This window comes from Canis aureus, chromosome 36, assembly GCF_053574225.1.
Source record: "Canis aureus isolate CA01 chromosome 36, VMU_Caureus_v.1.0, whole genome shotgun sequence".
NCBI lineage: Eukaryota > Metazoa > Chordata > Mammalia > Carnivora > Canidae > Canis > Canis aureus.
This window is the reverse complement of record NC_135646.1, coordinates 6,596,186-6,617,048: the sequence shown is the minus strand read 5'-3', so window position 1 is coordinate 6,617,048 and position 20,863 is coordinate 6,596,186. Positions and strand designations below refer to the sequence as shown.

Sequence of the window (20,863 nt, the reverse complement as noted above, 5' to 3'; positions counted from 1 at the left end):
GTTGTGATCCCTTGAGCTACATGGAATGAGTGTGTCTCCCAGAAACAACCTGCTACTTTCAAAGAGTCAGAAGAACTACAGATTGCCAACCCTGAAATCAACATGGATTTACTTGCCTAATTCAGGAAGACAATCTCTTAGTGAGTCCAGCCTGCTGATTTTTCATAGGTACTAGAATATTCAGGGAAGATGGAGAGTGAGGACAGACACTCCATTGCTAGAATACCCTGAGAAAAGTGGCAGAGTCAACTCAAAGCCAGTATTAAGCATTGGTCCTTGGAGACAAGGAGTGTGGTTTAGCCCCAGCTGTAGGGATGCCCAGATTGGCACCCGGGGCACCAAGCCAGTGTAGTAGTGGGCTACTTGAGGTCTTTCTAGGCTAACTAGTCTAAGCTGTTGAACAGGCTGTTTTATTCTTCTAGTCTTGTTTTCTTTATCTGTAAAAAAGATGAACTTGACTGTGTCAGCTCTGTTTCGGAAATCTCTCAAACTAGCAGCTTAAAAAGACAATCTACTTATTTAAGTCTTTATTAGTTTCAATCAGATTACATAGATGTCTATATAGGGATTGTATACTATAGAATCATTACATTTACATATTTGATATTTTTTTACTAGTTTCAGAGGTAGAATTTAGTGATTCATCAGTTGCATATAATGTCCAGTGTTCATTACATCAAGAGCCCTCCTTAATGCCATCACCCAATTATCTCTCAGTTTATTTCTAAATATTTAATATTTTAATGCTATTATAAAATTATTTTATCTCTCAATGATTTTTTGCTAGTATATAGATTGATTTTTGTATATTGAATTTGGATACAGTAACCTCATCAAATCCCTTACTAATTCTAATGATTTATCAAAAGATTCTCAGTCTGTTTTTTCCTCACCATCAGCTCTCAGCTCAGATCACAAGGAAGATGTTTGACATACTTTTTAAGTTTCCTGGATTGCAAGCAACGGAAGTGATTGGCTTACTTAAATATAAAGTAAGATTTTTTTTCTTAAGGCTATGGGATAGTTCTGTAGAGAAGAAAGAAAATGAACTTCCAGACCTCAGAAAAGGACAGAGCCCAGAAGAGCATTAGGGAAAAAATCAACTGTCTCTTCAAGATGCTCTGTCAGGATGAACTCTGGTCTTCTTTTTTGTCACTCCACTTATTCAAATTCCTCAAAGCAAATCTGGTTGTCGCTACTTAGATCCAACCATTTATCGTGTTGCCAGTTGGTTGATACGCCCACCAAGACCGTGTGCACTTCTAGGGGAGGAAATTCACCATGATGTCATAGAAGAAGGGAGAGGCAGACAACACATGGCCAACATGTATCATATCTAAGTAGATCTTCTTGCCCCTCATCCACCTTAGCAAGTATAATATTAGCACTTAAATTTTGAGAATGATAGAAGAGATGGAGAGAATTCCCAGGGCAACCATCCCTATCTTCCCAACTAGCCATCAAAAGCACTTGGGCTCAATGATCTATGTTAATTCATTTATACATGAAAGTGGATCCTTTGCTAGGCTGGTTTCTCTGGGCTTCATTCAACTTCCTCTCCCCAGTTAATATGCATTATGCCATCAAAACAGGTTCAATTAATAACTAAATATGTATATGTTCTTTCTTCCTTTCTGGCCTCTATCTCCTGCCTCTTTCTAAGGGTGGTGGTATATGTAGTTTGCCGTGGTTACTTTGGAATAAGAGACCTAGGACTTACCTGATACAATCAGTAACTATGCTGAATTCTATCTGCTTATTGAACTGCTGACTGGGCTTGAGCACACTGAGTGTATAAAAGATGTCTGTGTGTTTCCTAGGTGTTTTTAATCCATAGGAAAATGGATGGAAGTCATCATGATCAATTTTCTTAAGGACTGAACTGCAGCAAAAACGAAGTGAGCTTAAAAGTCTCTTATCTTTGCCATCACTCATCTCCACCTTTATTTATTGCCCTCTCTGCTTTTCATTAGTATGCAGACAACTGGAGCTGTAGACATTTTCATCCACACTCCAACTACTGCCCTGATTTCAGTTCCAAGTTATGAAACCTAATCTAAACTTTAGAAGAGATGCTAGAAACTGAAACTTTACATTTCAGCTTACAGAGTCCCCCAGGATGATTCCAGGAATTGAGAAGGGAGAGGCCCTGGGAATCAGAAACCAAACTACCACCTCCTCTCTCCCCTAAAAAGACCCGAGGACATTTGAAATAAAACACAAAATGCCGTTTTTACAACATCTAAACTGGGAAGAATTGCAAGAGCACATATCCATCCCCTCCCGGCAACTGCTCCTAACTAATCCCAGACAGAAGGAGGTGTCTCTTATTCTTCAAGATCACTTGAAGGACATTTCACAATTTCCCTTGGTCACCTGTTTCAAAATATAAGAACTGGGTGCCAGGAAAATCTTCCTCATGCTCAAACACCAGTTCTGCCTTCAATTCAGACCATTTGGATAATTAAAGTATAAAATTTCGGAACTGGAAGAGACTTTAAATACCATTTAGTCTAGAGGTTACAACTGGTGACCCAGGGATTGAGACATATTTTACTAGGGCCACGGAAAGTTTAATTTTTAAATTTCTGAGTTAGTTGCCAATGCTTCGATATTGAGATATTTCCCTCTTTAAAAAATTCACATAACTGCATGCATCTCTAGAAAAAGCAGAAGATCTGGAAACACAGTGAACCTCAGTCCCCTGGCAACAATCAAATTTGGGCACTCCTCTTTCGATTCATGTCAGAGGGGGAAAATAAACTCTAGGACATCAAAGAACCAACCAGGCCTGCTTATCTCATTTACCTGAAATGACTACCCTAATCAGCATTGTGACTCCTGATTTCTTGCTGATGAGAAAACTGAGAACCAGAAAAATGGTTTGACTGAGGTATCCAACTATCAGGGTGACGTGAACAGGCACCGCATGCTCCTGGTCCAGTGCTTTTCTCCTGTGGAGCACTTCTCTTGCTCTATAGCTATGCTGACCTGAGGCAGCTAAAGACAAAAATTATGGAAGACAGAGAAGTGACATAATAAGTCAAAATCTACAGTTTTCATATTTTCTATCATTTTTTATAGTCCATGAGCCAGCTCAGCAGCACGTCGATACAGATGTGCCTGTGACCATTCAGGAGGATAACTACTGACTATCTGTGAATGGCCAAGGAAAGATCCAAAGGAAGGTTTAGGAGACTTCACCTCATTTTTATGTTGAGGAGTGTGTGTGTGTGTGTGTGTGTGTGTGTGTGTGTGTGTGTGTGTTTGAGGGATGGTTCTCAGAGCTTTGGATTCAGAATAAAAAGAAAAGAAGCAAAGTGATATATCCATTTCCAGCCCTAGAGTACAGTCAGGAGAAGACAGAGGATTTATAGACAATATACTGCAGAGGATTTTGCCTACCAGAAAATAAAAACAAAGATTCTAATCTATGTATATGTTTAGGAGAGGCTGTTATATTCTAAGGTCAATTTGGCAAAAATAAAAATTGCATAGATGTATTTCTCAGATTTCTCAAACTAGCTTTTTGGTACAATGTACATACGAGATAAAGGTTTTTTGAGTCTTTTATTTCTTCAGTGATCATTGAGTAAGACTTTTGTGTTAACTCTTTCTGGCAACAATAAAGAAAACGCTCAGTTAAACATTAAGTCAACACAAATACAGCCCCAGAGAACCTGATCCCTACACTCAGTTCAGGCTCTGAATTGGCTAGCTATTGCAAGGTCAAAAGAGCTGAAGGATTAAGTACATCACAACCACCAGTTTTTTTAGCCAAGTACAAACCAATCCTTTGAAATGCTTTCTGGCTGTGAATGTGGCTCAACATGGGGAAAAAAAAAAAAACGCCAAAAGAGGTTTTCCTTCTCTTCTCTGCAGCTCTTCACTGATCACCACGAAAGGCTAGAGAAGAGCTCTTTCCAAGAACAAAGGCTTGACTTGAGCTTGAGATATTTGAGTTTAGGTGGAGTTTGAGGGAGCCTAACTGCCTCTATTTCTACCAAAGACACTCAAAATTTGGTGTTCATTTGAAGAATAGCTTTTAATAGCTGGAATAGTGATGGGAAAAGGCAGCCAAGGGTTCTTTCTCAAGTTCAACTGATTTTTAATAAACTTGGTGGTCTTTGGGCATTACAAAACACTTCATTAACAGCCATTCCCTCTCAAAGCTAGTGAGACTGGATTTGCCAGTTGACCACGTCCTCTCCCTCCCCTAAATTGCTCTTCTAGAAAATCAGCAATAAATTTAAAAATATTCTGGAATGGCCAATACAGTGCATAGTGGTCTTTAAAAATCACTTATAGTTTACTTGTCCTCCTTTTTGGTATTGGTTGGATACCAGAAATTTTCTTTCTTTCATAGATGGAAAATTTCTGTCCCTTGATGATGGTAAAAACTTTTCTAAAGAAATAAGGAGAATGACATATTACAGAACACAATATAAAATGGGGATAACATTAAGATCAGTGGAGGAAAGAAGAGGTGTTAAGATAACTGGTTATTAATATGCAAAACAAATTTAATTAAACCCTTACATCTCTCCTTAAGCAAAATTGTACTTAACAATGATTAAATACATAGATATGAGAAAGAAAACCTTAAAGCCTTTTAGAAGAAATCAGAGCATCTCTTTAAAACCTTGGAATGAGATAGAATGTTTTTAATACATACATGCAAAAATGTTTACAGCAACAACTTATTTTACTTATTTTTTTATTTAAATTCAATTAATATACTGCATAATCAGTTTCAAAGATAGAGTTCAGTGATTGGTCAGTCTTATATACACCCAGTGCTCATTACATCAAGTGTGTCCTTAATGCCCACCACCCAGTTACCCAGTTCATGCACTGTCTTCCCTCCTGCAACCCCTGGTGTGTTGCCAATAGTTAAGAGTCTCTTATGGTTTGCCTCCCTCTCTGGTTTCATTTTATTTTATTTACCCTTCCCTTCCCCCATGCTCCTCTGTTTTTGTTTCTTAAATTCCACAAATGAGTGAAATCATATGATAATTGGCTTCCTCTGACTTACTTCACTTAGCTTAACAGCCCCTAGTTCCATCCATGTCATTGCAAATGGCCAGATTTCATTTTTTTTCGATGGCTGAGTAATATTCCACTGTGTGTATATATATATATATATACATGTCTTCTTTGTCCACTTATTTGTTGATGGACATCTGGGCTTTTTCCATAGGGTGGCTGTTGTGGACATTGCTGCTATAAACATTGGGGTGCAGATGCCCCTTTGGATCACTACATTTGTATCTTTTGGGTAAATATCTAGCAGTGCAATTGCTGGGCCATAAGGTAGCTCTATTTTTAACTTTTTGAGGAACTTCCATACTGTTTTCCAGAGTGGTTATACCGGCTTGCACTCCCAGCAACAGTGTAAAAGGGTTCCCTTTTCTCCACATCTTTGGCAAAATCTGCCATTTCCTGACCTATTGATTTTAGCCATTCTGACTGGTGTGAGGTGGTATCTAATTGTGGCTTTGATTTGTATTTACCTGCCCCCAAGTGATGTGGAGCATTTTTTCATGTGTCTGTTGTCCATTCGTATGTCTTCTTTGGAGAAATATCTATTCATGGTTTCTGCCCATTTCCTTTTTTTTTTTTTTTTTTTTTTTTTTTTTATTTTTTTTTTAGTTTTTTTACTGGAGTTCAATTTTGCCAACATATAGCATAACACCCAGTGCTCATCCCACCCAGTGCCTCCCTCAGTGCCCATTACCCAGTCATCCCAACCCCCCACCCATTTTCCCTTCCACTACCCCTTGTTCACTTCCCAGAGTTAGGTGTCTCTCATGTTTTGTCACCCTCACTGATATTTTCACTCATTTTCTCTCCTTTCCCTTTATTCCCTTTCACTAATTTTTATATTCCCCAAATGAATGAGACCATATAATGTTTGTCCTTTTCCGATTGACTTATTTCACTCAGCATAATACCCTCCAGGTCTCTCCACATCAAAGCAAATAGTGGATATTTGTTGTTTCTAATGGATGAGTAATATTCCATTGTATACATACACCACATCTTCTTTATCCATTCATCTTTTGATGGACACTGACTTCTGCCCATTTCTTGATTGTATTATTTGTTCTTTAGACATTGAGTTTGATAAGTTCTTTATAGATTTTGGATATCAGGTCTTTATCTAATAAGGCATTTGCAAATATCCTCTCCAATCCTGTAGGTTGTCTTTTGTTTTTGTTTTTTTTTTTAAGATTTTATTTATTCATTCATGAGAGACAGAGAGAGAAAGAGATAGAGGCAGAGACACAGGCAGAGGAAGAAGCAGGCTCCATGCAAGGAGCCCAATGGGGGGCTCGATCCTGGGACTCCAGGATTATGCCCTGGGCCAAAGGCAGGCGCCAAACCTCTGAGCCACCCAGGGATCCCTGTCTTTTGGTTTTTTCAGCTGTTTCCTTTGCTGTGCAAAAGCTTTTTAATTTGATGAAGTCCCAATAGCTCATTTTTGCCTTTGTTTCTCTTGACTTTGGACACATGTCTAGCAAGAAGTTTAGAGCTACAGCTTTAAAGAGGACTGATATATTCACTTCCATTAAAATAAATGTAAGATTTATATACAACAATAGGTACTATAAGAAGTAGAAAGATGATCAATGATTAGCAAAAGATATCTGTACACACAAATATGACAAAAGTTTGTATATGGGATATAAAATGGACTCCAAAAATTAATAAGTAAAACGACCATCAGAAAGCATAACATGCATGTTACTGAAGTCCCAGAAGGAAAGAGAAAGATCGGGGCAAAAAAAATAGTTGAAGAAATAATAATCAAAAAATTCCTCAAATTTGGTGCAAGAAAAATCCAAGCTAACCCCAATAATATATTTGATCAACTCAAAGAAAGCTCTGCCTATACACGTTGTAATCAAACTGCTGAAAACTATGAATAAAGAACAAATCTTGAAAGTAGGGAGAGAAAAATGATACATTACACAGAGGAGAGCAATGACTTAAGTGACAACAGATTTCTCATCAGAAACCATGGAGACAAAGAGACAGTAGAGCAACACCTTTAAAGTGCTGAAGGAAAAAAAATATATATCAACCCAGAATTTTGTATCCAGCAATATATTCTTCAGAAATGAAGGTAAAAGGCAGCCTGGGTGGCTCAGCGGTTTAGCGCCACCTTCAGCCCAGGATGTGATCCTGGAGACCCAGGATCGAGTCCCACATTGGGCTCCCTGCATGGAGCCTGCTTCTCCCTCTGCCTGTGTCTCTGCCTCTCTCTCTCTCTCTCTGTCTCTCTCTCTCTTTCTCTGTGTATGTGTGTGTGTCTCATGAATAAATAAATAAAATCCTTTAAAAAATGAAGGTAAAAATAAAGATGCTTTCAGATAAAGGCCATGTAAGAGAATCCTTGCTAGCAAACCTGTACTATAAAAAAAAGTGCTGAAGGAAGTTCTTTAGGCTGTTGCACATGCTGTTAGAGAAAACTTACATCTTCTAGAAAGAATAGATGATCAAAAATGGTAAATAGTACATATCAAGTATACAATTCATGGCTCAATCAGAGAAGTATATAGATAGGGATAAAGACAGAGGCAGAGAAAAAGAGAGAGAGGATTATTATAAAGAATAGACTTATACAATTATGGGTCTGGCTAGAGTAGGTGGTAAAGAAGGGGAGAGAATCAGCAGGCTACAATCTCACAGGTTTTGGAGCCTCTGAGCTCAGGGGAAGCCTAATCCCTCTTATAAAGGTCTAACCTAAGATAATATACCTTTTGGCTAATTTAGAGTCAATTGGTTATAATTGAAAACTTTAAACATATTTACAAAATCCCTTCACAGCAGCACCTAGATCTGTGTTTCACTGAATTACTAAAGTTATATTTCAACCTACTCAAGTGGGAACATCAAAAAAAAACCATCATATCTGGGTAAATATAAAACACTTTCTTTCTTCTTAAGCTCTTTAGAATACATCTAACTGCTTGAGCTAAAAAAGTGTATATTGGCAGGGTTTTCAGTGTGTAAATGTAATACATATGACAACTTTAAAATAAAGGATTGTGGGTGTGTAATAAAGGGACCCACTGGGCTGTTAGTTTATATATTTTATATGAGTGGTAATATTAATTCTTAATAGGCTGTGGATCTATCTATTTTATAAATACATAAAACAGCCATTGAAATATACAATAATGTATAACTTTAAGCCAGTATTTAAATTAAGATACTATACTAAAAATAGTCAAGTAATCCAAAATAAGTCAGGGAAAGGAGAATAGAGCAACAGGAAAACAAATAGTTATGTAATAAAATAGTAGGTCTATATTCAACCAGAACACTAATCAAATTAAATACTAATGGTCTAAGCATTAAAATGGAGAGAGTGTCAGAGTCAATATAAAAAGCAAGACTCAACTACATTGCCTGCAACAGACACATTTTGAATATGAAGACACATGTAGTTTGAAAATAATGGATGGAAAAGATATACCGGGATGCCTGGGTGGCTCAACAGTTAAGTGCATCTGCCTTCGGTTCAGGGCGTGATCCTGGAGTATCGGGATCAAGTCTCTCATTGGGTTCCCTGCATAAAGCCTGCTTCTCCCTCTGCCTATGTCTCTGACTCTCTCTGCATCCTTCATGAATAAATAAATAAAATCTTTTTTTAAAAAAAGAAAAAATATACCATGAAACAGTAAGTATATAAAGAATGGGATAATTATATTAATATCAGGCTTTTAAAATAGACTTTATGACAAAGAGTATAATCAAAAGGCACCTGGGTGGCTCAGTCAGTTAAGTGTATGCCTTTGGCTCAGGGATCCTGGGATCCAGCCTTGTGTTGGGCTCCCTGCTCCCTGCTTCTTCCTCTGTCTCTCCCTCTGCTCATGTACTCTCTCTCTCTCTAAAATAAATAAATAAATCTTTTTAAAAAAATATAATAATCAAGGATAAATTTTTAAAGGACAATTCACCAGGAAGACAATAATTATAAATATGTTTGCTTCTAATAAGAAATCTACATGAATCTATACTTGACAGAATTATGGGGGGAAACAGACAATTCCATAATCATAGTAGATATTAATAAATATCTAAAATATCTAGCAGTGCAATTTCTGGGCCATAGGGTTGCTCTATTTTTAACTTTTTGAGGAACTTCCATACTGTTTTCCAGAGTGGCTGTACCAGTTCCTTTTAAACACAGATAAAACATTCACCAGGCTAGACTATATTCTGTGCTATAAAACAAGTGTCAATAAGTTCAAAAGGATTGAAATAATGTGGATCGTATCCTATGATCACAAGAGAATGAATCAATAACAAGATATCTGGGAAAATCTGATTATTTGAAAATTAAATGGCATGTCTTTAAATAATTATGAGTCAAATACAAAATCACAAAGGAAATCAGAAAATACTTTGAACTGAATGATAAAGAAAATACAGCATGAAAATGTATAAGATGTAGCTAAAGTAGTGCTCAAAGGGAAACATAGATTTAACCACAAAAGAAGAGAGGCCTGAAAACAATGGCCTAATCTACTTTCACAAGCTCTACCAAGAAGAGCAAAGTAAGCCCAAAGTAGAAGGAATGAAATAAAGATAAGAACAGAAATCAATGAAAGTGAAAATGGCTTATAAAGAAAGTAAACAAAGTCAAAAGCTGGCTCTTTGAAGAACAAAACAGAACAAAATGAAATCAACACGTTCCTAAACTTACCAGAGAGAGAGAGAAAAAAAAACAAATGTCAGCACTGTCAGGAATAAAAAATGGGTTATCACCATAAATCCTACAGACATTTAAAAAAATAAGTGAACTTTGAAACAACTTTACACCATCATAGTTTACAACCTCAATAAAAGGAATAATTCCTTGAAAAATACAACTTATTAAAATTGATAAGGAAAGAAACAGAAATTATAAGTTGCCATATTTGAAACAGATTTAATGTATTATCAAAACCTCCCCAAAAGATAAGCAATAGACAGCCATCAAACTACATGAGCAGACAACTCACAAAAAAAGACATTTGAATGGTTCCTCATCCTATGAAACGCTGCTTGATCTCAGCAAGAATTAGGAAAACGTAAATTACAACTAATATGAGGAAATGTTTCACACTTATCAAATAGGCAAAAATTAAGTCTGAGAGTACCAACTACTGGTGGGAAAACACAGAACAGCAGAAACACTTCTAAACTTCTGGTGGATATGCAAATGGGCACTTTAGAGGACAATTTGGGAGCATCTAAAGTTGACAAAGCAGACATCCAATAAGTGGCAACCCTACTCCTGGGACACCCCTAGGGAAACTCACACATGAGCACAGGAAACATGTGTAAGGATATTTAAGAAAATATCACGTGTATTAGAAAATGTTAGAAACAAACTAAATCCCTCAAAAGGAGAATGGATAAAAAATACATTTTTATATTTCGATATATTTATATATGGAATTCTAAACAGCAGTTAACATGATAATTTTGATATATTGATTTATGGAAATCTAAACAGCAGTTAATATGAGAAAACTAGAGATGGACATTCAATATGAAAAATATCAAAAAGTTAGGCAAAGAAACCAAGTTGTAGAAGGATGCACAAACAATGCTATTTATTGAATACTCAAAGGGCGCCTCAGTGGCTCAGTTAAGCACAGATTCTTGATTCCCACTCAGGTCATGATTTCAGGGTCCTGAGATCAAGCCCAGTGTCTGCTGCACATTGGATGGGAGTCTGCTTAAGAGTCTCTCTCTCTGCCTCTCCTTGCTTTGCTCCTCCCCTCCTCAAAAAAATAAAAAAATAAAAAAATAAATAAATAAATAAATAAATAAATAAATAAATAAATAAAACTTTTTTAAAACCTGAAAACAATGCTCTGTGATTTTAAGAGAAAGAGAGAGAGAGAGAGAGAGAGAAGATCTATAAAGGCAGCCATGGGAATGATAAATACCAAAAGCAAATACTGTTGTCTCTATGGAGAAATAGAGGGACAGGATCAGGGATTCAAGCATGTTTGCAATGTTTTATTTTTCAGCTGCTGGGTGCATACAGGGGTATTCACTAGGGTATGCATTGCACCTTTATATATGTCTGAAACATTCCGTAATTTGAAAAATTAGAAAGGAACTGTAGTCCCAAGTATGCTGCTTGGCAAAAGATGTAAACTTCAGTCATAATGAGGGAACAGACGCCCTTGCTGAATGCCCTCAACTGTTTTGACTTCTGGAGGGGCGGGCCGTGATTACAGCTGCGATTAGGTGACTCACCATAATTATGTTTTGTTGAAATTGAATTTATTGAAGCATGAATCATTCTGCCCAAGTCCTACCTAATTGCTCCAACACCGCGGATGGGAAGGATGGCGGAGGAGTTTTCCGTGGGGGTCATTATAGAACGAATGTGCGCGTGTGTGCGTGTGCATGCGCTGCACGCCTGCACACACCCGCACCGCACTCACCCTGCAGAGGGTCTGCGGCGCTGCTTCCTCCTCTGTGATGGTGCGAGGTTGGCAGAGGATGTCTACGGATTGCACTGATTTCTTCCGCCTCCCACCCTCCACTCATCTTTATAAGCAACTCGCTGTTTGGTGATTTGGCTCCCCGGGGGTCTCTGCGCCCCAAACCAGGCCCCCCTGTGGGTGTTGCTTGGTTTCTCAAAGCTGCGGCTTGGCAGATTTTATGCACATTCTCCCAGCTCAGAAACACCCCGAACCCCAGCTCAGAGGGGATCTTAGGGATACCCCAGGAGCTGTGCCCCACTGCAGAGCTAGGATTTAAATTCACATGGGTGCTCCGAAGAGGCAAACAGCAAACTCAGAATGTGGTGGGAACCGTGGAGCCTGTGTCTCTGCAGCTCATGTGCGGAGAGGAGTGGGAATGGGGACAACTTTGGGCTTCTATACACTGTGAGTCACCCACTGTCTCCCACAAGCAAAAAGCTCAGAGCCTTTCTCCTGACTCCCCCAACTATGAAGACGGGGAGACCTCAAATCATTCCGTCATTGTTTGCTTATCCTCTTGTCATATGAATTGAACAAACGAGGTGGGCTTTGCCTATAGCAGGTCGAGTGTAGGCTGGCCATGAGTGAGAACGAACTGACAGTTTTTCCGCCAGAGAACAAGGTGCAGAAGCAAACCATCATAATAACAGCAAGGAGAGTAACCAAGTCTACACCAGTGACTAGGAACCAGACCCTGTTCCACCACATTGTAACTCATTTACCTTTGACAACTCAGTGGGGCAGATGCCTTTATCAGCAGCATTTTGCAGTTGAGTAAACTGAGGCATAAGAAGGTTAAGTAAGCTGCTTGCATTCATTGAGCTAGTAAATGGAGGAAGCTAAGCTCTACCTCAAATTGTCTAGTCCCAGACTCGATTCTCCTAACCACTCCCCTGCATGTCTTGCCAGTGGCAGGTACCACCCGGGTGCTTCACAAAACCAGCTGACTTAGTCCTCAAAACAACCTTATTTGACAGATGAGGAAACTAAGAGGAAAAGCAAAGTAACACAGTCAGAATCTGGAACTTTTGGTTCATTTGATTGGCCTGGTGCAAAAGCCAAAGGAGAAGAGGGATGTACAAGGCAAAGTGGTGATGAGCAACAGTCGATGGGTGGTAAAGCTGTATTCCGTCCAACTGCTAGTGTTCTGGGCAGGCTCCTGGGCTCCTGGGCCCCTTCAAACACCTCTGATTCAAACTTGGGTTTGATTATGGCCATATTTTTCCGATTACTGCATTTTTCCCTACAACCATCTCCTCTGAGCCATTCTTAAACACAGTAGTGAAATTGACATTTTAAAAATCCATTGGCTTTATTCTTTTAACCTTTAATTTCTACTTATTAGAGTCAACTCTAAGAGTAAGTACTCTAGGGACAAGATAACACTTTAAACCCGTGTTGACAAACTCTTGGGAGAGCTGGCTGAGTGGTAACTGACACAAGGACTTCTGGGTATAAACTCACAGTAGACATTTAAAGAATCAAAGAGGCCATCAGGAGTTGTGGCAAGGTCAGGGACAGGTTGTTTCACTTCCTCACTTCCCAGCTGTCGCAGAAACAGGTCTTTACTCTTGTCCTTTCCCTTCTGATTTGTTGCCTCTGAAACCCTGAAGACTCAGAGTTGGCAGATGAGCAGTAACTCCAAAGATCCCTGCAGATGTGAATGTCAGAGGGTCAAGCGCTCATGATACAGCTCAATGTTTGCAATTTACAGACCAGGCAATTGAGACTTCAGTGACTACATGATTTGTCTATGGTTACATGGCTAGACAGTAACAGGACCAGTAATAAAACCCATAAATACGGTCCTGAGAGAATCAACAGCCCTGAACAGCTAAAGGAAAGGTCCTGTGTCCAATCCTCTGACTTTCCGGGGGGTTTTCCATATCATTATTTTTAATGTCCAATGTTTATAATATGAGGGCCAAAGCTTTCTCCCCAACTCAAGTTTATAAAGTTTTGATTGGCTTGTGAGGCCAGTAGGGATACTTCTTGTCTAACTTGGTTTCTGGAAAGACTTCATTCAGGTCCTCAATGGTCATCTGATCAAATGGAATTATGTTCTTCATCTTCTCCAGTTCTTTTTCTCATAATCTTCAATCCTGGCCCTTGAGAGAGACAAAAACTCAGCACAGCTTTTCACATCTTTTTCCTTGGCATCCACCTGGACAGTGTATTTATCCTTTGGCACAGGAAACTTCAGGGCATTAAACTTCTTCTCAAAGTCATCTACCAAGCCAGCCTTTGCCACATTGGCCTTGTAGTAAGCCCAGTCGATAGCAGGTGGTTTCTCAGGAAGAGTAGCCAACCTGGAGGAAGCATCTCACTCCAGGATTTCAGGGAGTTGGCAATGGCCTTCTGGTTTCGGAATATGATCTCCCCAAAAGCTACCCAGTCAATGGTTTTTAGAGCAAATTTTCGCCCAGCCATCTTGGGATCCTTCACTGACCCCTGCGGCCCACAGTCTAGACTTTCTGTTATATAAAGGCCCATTTTTGTTCAGTAGTGACATATAAATATCCTTCCCAAAAATCATGGAAGTGTGGCATGGTCGAGAAACATGGAGTGTGTGGTCATGAAGTCCACATTCCAGGTCCGGCTCTGAGACTCATGACCTCTGCCATTTGGGGCAAGTCCTGTCCTTTCAAACATCAGCTTCCTCAACAGTCGATCAAAAAAAAAAATCATAAAACCTTTTTCAGTGACTTGTTTTGAGTGTGAGACTCAAAATACTACATTTGAAAGCACCTCACACAGTTTCTGGTCCTAAAGCACACACTCATCAGGTTGTGTGAATTTCCAGAATGCTTTGTCTTTGCATTTTGATTAGAGGAAAACAGAATTTGGGACCCTCGGGGAACTTTGATTTTTAACCCCACATGGATCACCATGTTCTTGCCTTTTTTTTTTTATTCACAACATTTATTATTGTGTCTTCTATGCCTGTTACCTTTGCTTTTTCCATCCTCTTAGTTTGATATTTTCCAGCCTAACAAATCTATTATCAAGTTTTTCATCCAGAATGCAAAGGATGGCAACAGTCCGTTCCACCTTTGAGTTTTCTGGAAGCCCACTTATCACACTTTGGCTTCATCCTCTGCCAGGTGGACCTCTGTTTGTTGGAGAGCCATGTGTGCAGTCAGCTGTGTGCCCATTCATACATCTACCAGAGATCTGATTTCTGTTTTTCATATACTATCAGTTAAAATGCTTGCTGCCCTGGTGCTCACGTGTTGATAGTTATTCCATTTTAATCATCCATATGACTCTTTTCAGTTCTCCTCTCCTTTCCCTGATGCCCTCTGATGTCTCTGGTTCCTCTTCTTAACATCACCCATTACACACAGCATTACTTAGGTTCAGTACATACCCCTCTGCTTTAATTTCTATAACTGGGACAATGGCAACCTTACTTCTTTTTCCCTGTTTTGAGAGGAACTTAGAAATGAAATGGCATCTTATCAAGGCACTCAATCAAGTCTTATTTAAGTACTCATTTGAAAGTGATGATAGAGTCTTTTGACCTGTAAAGCTTAGAGTTGAATATTAATTACACAGAAATATCATTAAAAGCTCTGTATATACAGAAGATTTTATGGAAATCCACAGATTTGGGGGGTGATAAAGGTCTAATAATGAATGTTTTTGTCACTGTTCTTAAAATTAAAGAAGCATAATTCCATGTTTCAGTGAACAGATAAAGGAAGTCCCAAGGAATAGAGAGGAATGAGAATTCAGGGGAAATAAAAATTCAGGAATGGAAGTGACCATCAAAATGCAACTCACTGGAGGATCTCTGGGTGGCTCAGTGGTTTAGCCCCTGCCTTCAGTCCAGGGCGTGGTCCTGGAGTCCTGGGGTCAAGTCCCATATCAGGCTTCTGCATGAAGCCTGCTTCTCTCTCTCTCTCTCTCTCTCTCTCTCTCTCTCTCTCTCTCTCTCATGTATAAATAAATAAAATCTTTTTTAAAAATGCAATTCAAAAAAAATAATAATAAAATAAAAAATAAATAAATAAAAATGCAATTCACTGAGATTTTTTCTGTAGTATGCTATGTACTGTACTATGTACTTCTCTTGGGAAGTGAAATAAGGATTTAGGACAGCTTCATCTATTTATATGACTTAAAGTATAATAGTTTTTTTTTTTTTAGGTCTCATTTATTTATTCATGAGAGACACAGAGAGAGGCAGAGACATAGGCAGAGGGAGAAGCAGGCTCCCCTGGGGAGCCTGATGGGGGATTTGATCCCAAGACCCTGGGATCATAACCTGAGCCAAAGGCAGACACTTAACCACTGAGCCACCCAGATGCCCCTACAACAGTTTGTAAACCAGCACAAGAATACATACAATTCCAAAATAAATATGTACCAATGATACTTCAAGGAACCATCTCTGTATATCATCACCTTATCCCCTTTCTCGGTCTCCAGCATTGGAGTCTCAGTCTGCCCAGTAACAAGCTTATCACTTGAAATCATCTTCTCTCTCCTTCGCCCCTTACCCCCATATCCACTCCATCTCTAAACCCTGCCAATATCAGGGGCAGTGGGTAGCCAGACACGACCACAGTAGAGCCCGATGTGATCAGTGTGTTGTTGCAATACAACAAGTTTGACCTAAGACAATCTAACCCACCAGCATAAAGAAACAATGAATTCCCGTCTCTACTTTTCATCGTTAAAATTGGCCTAAACAAATTAGATTGGTGGAACTCTTTGTTCCCGTCCACTTGCCACAGGACATGTAGACTCAGCAGTTTTCTTGGGCTTCAGCTTCCCCCAGCTCTGTAGCTCTTCCCCTCTCTTCTTCACCACCAGATGCCTGGCATAGCCTCCGATTTATATCCTTGTGCCCCCCTCCTCCTCTCTCTTTAAGCTCTCTATTCTAGCATATGTAGATTTAGATCCAGAGAAACTGAGCCACATAGTCACCACTTAGGGGTCTCAATGCAGACCAACAGATAGTTATTAATATGCTGCTGCATACAAATAGGAGACAAAGTAAGGCTTTCAATCTAAATATTTGAGGGAACAGTTCTTGTTTAATACAAAATCTCTTTACATGATGAGATGTGGATTTGAGTAGACATGGGGTGAAAGGAGATGGTTTGAGGAAGTTTTGTTTCATATTTTGGGGAAAAGACTGCTAAAACTATCGCTAGGCCATCTGGGAATTTACAGTTATCTGTACCAGAGACTTGTGTTCCAGAAGACTAGGCATGGCTCTCTGTATACCTATCAACGTGTGTATGTAGACGATGACTCCAGGGACAGAGGGGATTGGGCAGCTGGCTGAATTTACTGAGACATCTTGAACTATTTTTTGAATGTTTGGGTTTGGCAAATAAATGCATTATGCCCCAAGCACCTTTTTCCCCTCATTTAAAGCCCATGTGTATTGGAGAGGAAATTTAATCTTCATGTTCCTGATTCACTTTACACTTAACCCATCAAAATCCAGCGTGGTGGGAACGTTAGATGTCCATGAGCCTTCTGAACCTTGTGCAATAAACCACTGGGAGCTGTCTTTTCTTTGAGTCTCAGAAACCACAATGAGGAACTATTTTCAGTGGTTTTAGTTGGGGGAGCAAGAAGGGATTTTGATTTTGCCCTCAGATTTCACCACAACCAAAAAATTCTAACTTTGGTCAAATACATTGCCACACCTTATATTTAGTTCTTGCCAACAACCTGAAATCTAGAGACCACCATTTTGTGAAAAATCAACACATATGGACTGAGATCCAATTCCAACTATGTGCTAAGCACCCTCTGGGTTTCTGGCATGGGGTCCCAACGTCCTCACCCATGGCATCCTCACCATCCCCTGGATCTCTGAGTGCCTTTGTTTCCCCCTAGTATAGGCTAAATGTGTGAGACATCCTGTTCATTTGTAAAGACTAGTGGAAAATTATGGAAAAGAGAAAATATCAGGAAATAGAATCCTGTAAAGGCAAACAGAACACCACATTAGTTATGGGGACATTTGCAGAATATAACCAAAGTTCTACATAGTCCTTATGTTCACCCAGAGTTGTATCTCTAGACAACTTCAAACCTAGTGTGGAAATCAAGACCACTTTCAGCCAACTCACTTACCTACCTCAGTCAGCCATAGATGAAAAAAGAGTCTTAGCTAATATGCAAGCAATTATTATTTAAATTTGGCTTTTGATTTCTATGTAATAATCATAGGTAAATTCAAACATATAATCCCTTCTTTGCCTGGGCCTGAATCTCACCAACATGTGGCAGACTGAAAAGAGAATAATTTATTTCTAGCCCACCTGCCCTGGGTTTCTTGCCCAACTGAATAAATGGTAGGAGAAGAAGCCAGGTGGTCCCAACCTGTTCACAGATACCCCGTTCACAGGTAATCAGGAGTTAGCTATTCTCCCTGCAGCGCGAGCTGGCCTTTGAATTTCCTGACTCGTGCCTACCACATTCCCAACCTGGTGTTTCATTAAGATCAGAGTGCTCATAAACATCATTCTTGGAGCTCACATTTCCCCCACGTCCCTCATGGCACACTGTGCCTTTCCCTTGAGTCTCACAACTTACAACATATGGAGGAGAAAAGAAGGGCATAATGGTGTTTTTCCGCCTTTCTATTGAGATCATGATGTTATTTATGCCCTTCATTTCATCCAGAACCCTACTCTGGGCTACCTAGCTATTAAACATTCACTAATTTCAAGACTCGTGGAAGTACCATTTCCAATGGAACAGTGGTTTTTATTGTTTCTCCCTGGTCTCTGAGCAACTTGATGCCACCAAAAGAGAAAGGCCTGAGGTTTCTCTTGTCAGTTCAGTCCCAAAATGGGAGGAAAAAAAATAATATTTTGAAATCCAGAAAGAAGTAAAAATGAGAGTAAGGAAGGAAATTTCTGAGTTGGATAGAGCTACCTATCTGACTAAAATGAAAAGGGGAGGATGCAGTGAGGTCAAGTATGTGAATTCCCAGCACCATGTCCCTGGCAGGAGACATTTGGTCCAAATTGCCTCAAGCCAAGGCAGTTGTCCCAAGAGAGGCACTTAAGTTTTTGAAATCAGATGGACCTGGGTTCAAATCACAGCTCCACCTTTTACTTCCTGTGTCACTCATCTTTATGAATGATAAAATAATAATACCTTCTTCATAAGATGATCATGAAGATTGAATGTACTGTGTATTTAAAATGTCCAATGGAGACCTGGCATGGATGGGAGAGGAATGGAATGGTAGCCATAAAATATCCAGCTCACACACTTTGCTGTCTTTCCAGGAATTTTCATTGATTGCCCTTTCAAGTTAAAAGATGGAAAGCTACTATTAAAAGTCAAACATGTTACCTAGAAGAAATGACAGTAATCTTTTTTAGTGATTGTCATCTTGATATATATTAGTAGTCAGCCTAACTTTCTGATGCTATAGAGACATTAGATAGGTAAATTTTAATGGCAAGAAAGAAAGGGGGAAAATTTGGAGCATGGTATGCTGGTGTTAAAAGATAAATGGAGACATATTACATTTTTAAGGGTTTATTGGACCAAAAATAATTTCTAATTGGGCAACCAGAATGGTTGGGAGAACTTCACCAACAGAAGCTAGGGAAAGGACTTTTATAGAGAAGACACAAAAGCAAAGTAAGGAAATTATTTGATTGGTTATAACTCATGCGTTGTTTGGGAAAACCTAGTTAGCTATTTCTGATTGGTTATCCTTATGTTTTGATTTCTTAGGCACTACAGGCTTAGGTTTTGCTTTTCTTACATGAGCTACTAAGGCATTAAAGCCACCTCAGTCTAAAGGCTGCCTAGTTTAATTAATTTAACACTGGGAAATCAAATCCAAATGGGCATTAATTTTTGAGAATATAGGAATTCAGAATGCCAAAAGCAAGAGGATGTCCAGAGCAAAGGCAAAATGGCTGAACACATGAGAAACTCCACATGAGGAGAGATTTCAGTTTTGGCCAAGAGCCCAGGATCAAATCCTGCCACCACTAATTTATGCCATATCACTACTCTACCACTTTTCCCCAGGTCTGCCATTGTCCTTGTGCAACTCTGTCTGGAATCTAGCTTTCTCATGGGTCTCTTGTGGCAATGTGTGTAGTAGGAGTAGAATGAATGTAGTTGGATGATCCAAGATCCCAACAGGAGTTCTAGACATCCATGGATCAAGAGATAGCATTCCCAACCCTCATCAAGCAGGTTCTTCATATTGCTCTTTTGTGACAAATACAGAGCAGTAGAGTCCCCTCTCAGAAAAACTAGCCTAGTCACAGAAAATAAAATCACTGGTTGAATACCTAAATAATACACCTTTTCACCCACACCTGCCTCATCAAGAAAGAGAGAGAGGAGTCAGTGGGATTCTAACAGCATAGGGAGAGTAAACGGTTTGAGTAAGTGGTACCTCAGTGATTGCTTTCTGGAACCCAATAAATTTGTAGACCACATCAAAGTCCCTCTCCTACAGGGCCAGAAGTTTTCTACCCACAGATATATTGGTTTTATGAGAAAGATATTTGATGGAGGACCCACACATTTCATAACAGTCTTCAATTTTGTAAAGAATTGCTTCATATAAGATGGTGTCAAGCTATTCTTCACGCCTGCTGAGGACAAAAGGAGTATTCTGAGACTGCCTATAAAAATGAAAATATTTTAAATGGCTAGCATAAAGCTCTGGAAGAGAGGGATAGTATACTGTCATATGGATTTCGGTTGTATGTTTTTCTTTCCTCTTTTTTATAAGACCTGATCGTCTGTTAGATAGAAGACTAAGGGAAGAAAATTCTTCATCTAGTCCTCCTAAAGAGGATGCTAATTTGAGAAAGATTTTCCTTAGAGTATAGTAAGGATATTGGATTAAACAGTGGGCATGAGGGTGGCAAGAAGATGTTGAAACCATGGCCATATTGGTGTCAAAAGATCTCTTGACAAAAATTATTTTTATACTTCCTTTTGACTTAGAGGGGTCAATGGAGAATTTTGATTTCTTATACCGAGACCTAAAGGTTCTGACTGACCATTGATCTTGTATTATGTTAAAGCCTGAATACTGTTCTAAGGTGGGCTAATGATTTGCATTCACCTCTGCTCCATTCCATTTTCTGCCAACTATGCCCTGTCCACTGACAGGTTATTAAAAATAAGGTAGCAAGGTGATGTCACCAAAATGATAGAGTAAGGACTTCCAAAAAATCCCCTGAATAGAAGCAGCCCCCTAAAAAGCTGCAAAAACTGTCAGAATCAATTTTTTTTCAGAACTCTGGAAATGAATCAAAAGCTTGTAGCAACCCAGTAATCTGTTCAAGAAAAACAACTGAATCTCAGTAAGAGCAGCATCTCTTAACCCTAGTCCCATCCCC

The 20,863-nt window shown here is 39.2% G+C and overlaps 1 long non-coding RNA gene and 1 pseudogene across 1 annotated transcript in view; both read right to left on the bottom strand.

Moving 5' to 3' along the window:
- The window catches only part of LOC144305862 (uncharacterized), a 173,573-nt gene that overhangs the window by 60,416 nt on the left and 92,294 nt on the right, over positions 1–20,863 (bottom strand). The window lies entirely within an intron of this gene.
- On the bottom strand, positions 13,451–13,931 carry LOC144306136 (ATP synthase peripheral stalk subunit d, mitochondrial pseudogene; annotated as a pseudogene).